The 2,500-nt window shown below is 57.7% G+C and overlaps 1 non-coding gene across 1 annotated transcript in view; it reads left to right on the top strand.

The window, feature by feature from the left end:
- The first annotated feature begins 1,912 nt into the window (after positions 1-1,912).
- Positions 1,913-2,500, top strand: part of LOC124727392 — a 1,909-nt gene continuing 1,321 nt past the window's right edge. Inside the window, exon 1 of the ribosomal RNA XR_007007101.1 lies at positions 1,913-2,500. This exon is cut by the window's right edge and continues 1,321 nt beyond it. This is a non-coding gene — a ribosomal RNA (small subunit ribosomal RNA).

Genomic DNA, 2,500 nt, shown 5'->3' with positions numbered 1-2,500 from the left:
ATGTTGTGCCTTAACCTAACCCATGTTGTGCCTTAACCTAACCCATGTTGTGCCTTAACCTAACCCATGTTGTGCCTTAACCTAACCCATGTTGTCGCCTTAACGTAACCCACGTTGTCGCCTAAACCTGCTCTGTAATTGTTATACGACTCGTTCAATTACTGTAGTGTTGCCCACCCGCAACCCTCGCAATATAGTTCGCTACTCGCACTGCCCGCACCCCTGTGTATCGCTTCATGTTAAACACCTTGCAAGTCTTGCTCACTTTCCACATGCTCCTGCTGTACACTGTAATGTGGATGGCAGCAGGACGTACATGCCGCCCCTCCCCACGTCCCCACCTTGCCCCCTGCCTTCGCAAGCTGGTTGGTGAGAAGTTTGCATGTTCAATGCCCTTCGCATGCGACGTACTCAGGCTACGTTGTGGTGCGGCCTGTGTCAACTGTCCGCTGATGTCGTACGCGTGAACCACAATCTGTACTGCACATTCGTCCTTATGTACTGAATGATACATCGTGGCACATGTGTGACCGCACAACGACTGCGCCCAAAAACGGCGGACCATACAGTGCAAATATTGTGCACGCAGCTACGTGTCGTCTCCCTATGAGAGCTGGATTGCAGTGTGGTACGCCATAGAGACGTGTGGGAGGAACGGACGCCGTGGATGGCGATCAGCATGAGCTGTCTGTTGATGTATTCGGACCTAGTCGTCTCTCCTCACACACCGTGATGGCATGGTGCACCGCGTTCCATATCTGCGACATGCTACAGAGGCCGGTTGACAGTCGTTCGAGCAATGGACATCGCATACGTACGGGGGCCACCTTCCACGTATTGTCTAGGCGTGCACATTTTGTTGCGTGTATGTGGGCAGACGTAGTGTGGCGTGACACCTGACACAGGCATGCAATAATCGTTGAAGTTGCAAATGGCGATGGACGCCTGCGTTTTCTGGTGAAGTTACGCAAATGAACAAATGGTAACCTGTTGTGGTGCGGTTGTTCTCGCTAGGGGTGAATCGGTGATGGCGACGATAGGTTGAGGTACTAACCGGTTGTTCCAGCGATACCCACCATGCCGACGAAACTGAACGGCATCTGGGTGTGAAGCGATACGCGGCGGTGGCTGGGTGGGACCGTCCCCGGCCGGTGAGGGGGCGCCTCCCGGCGTGCTGGCCGCGCGGTGCGTGGGCGCACGCGCTACAGCCGGCTGGTGGGGGCGGCCAGTGGCAGGCGCGCCGGCCGACGGACGCGGCAGGCGTCGCAGCTGCGCGCCGGCGCACCCTGCGCGCGGCGCCGTGCGGCCAAAGTAGGTCCTCGCGGGCCCGGTGCGAAGCGCGGTGGACATCTTCAGTGTGCTGGTCCGATTGAGGACTGTGTGCGTTGAGGATGCGCCGCCGCCCGGCGCTCGGCGCCGCGACGCCGTCTGCTGCTCGGTCGCCCCAGCGGTTCTCGCTGGTGGTTTGTATCGCAGCTGTGCGGATGTGTTGGCGCGTGCGCTGTGCTGGGAGAGTTCGCTTCGGCACCCAAGTGGGGCTTTTGTCCTTCTGTGGCGCTGGCGTTGGAGCTGCCGGTCACCGTAGGTGGCGCGTGTTGTCTCCCGCCGGCAATGCCACGACAGCACGCTCCCGGGCCTCTGTCGGCAGCGGCAAGCTCAGTTGGGAGCACGGGTGGTCGCACCGAAAGCGTCTACTCGCCTAACTCCGGGCGATTGCGCCTCTCTCGAACCCGACCAAGTACTTGGGACGGCGCTGCGCGCCGCCGGGACCTGAGAGGGTTTCGAGGTGTATTGTGCAGGGGAGCTCAGCCTCCTCCTGTTTGCAGAATGATTGAGCGGACGCTTGCGTGTTCGCGCGGGCCCCCGGGACACACTCCCGGGCGGCCGGCTGCTCAGCTCTAGTTGACGCAGCTCCCTGGTTGATCCTGCCAGTAGTCATATGCTTGTCTCAAAGATTAAGCCATGCATGTCTCAGTACAAGCCGCATTAAGGTGAAACCGCGAATGGCTCATTAAATCAGTTATGGTTCCTTAGATCGTACCCACGTTACTTGGATAACTGTGGTAATTCTAGAGCTAATACATGCAAACAGAGTCCCGACCAGAGATGGAAGGGACGCTTTTATTAGATCAAAACCAATCGGTCGGCTCGTCCGGTCCGTTTGCCTTGGTGACTCTGAATAACTTTGGGCTGATCGCACGGTCCTCGTACCGGCGACGCATCTTTCAAATGTCTGCCTTATCAACTGTCGATGGTAGGTTCTGCGCCTACCATGGTTGTAACGGGTAACGGGGAATCAGGGTTCGATTCCGGAGAGGGAGCCTGAGAAACGGCTACCACATCCAAGGAAGGCAGCAGGCGCGCAAATTACCCACTCCCGGCACGGGGAGGTAGTGACGAAAAATAACGATACGGGACTCATCCGAGGCCCCGTAATCGGAATGAGTACACTTTAAATCCTTTAACGAGTATCTATTGGAGGGCAAGTCTGGTGCCAGCA

Source organism: Schistocerca piceifrons, unplaced genomic scaffold (genome assembly GCF_021461385.2).
Source record: "Schistocerca piceifrons isolate TAMUIC-IGC-003096 unplaced genomic scaffold, iqSchPice1.1 HiC_scaffold_110, whole genome shotgun sequence".
NCBI lineage: Eukaryota > Metazoa > Arthropoda > Insecta > Orthoptera > Acrididae > Schistocerca > Schistocerca piceifrons.
Note: the sequence above shows the minus strand (reverse complement) of the source record. Positions and strands in the feature narration are given on the sequence as shown.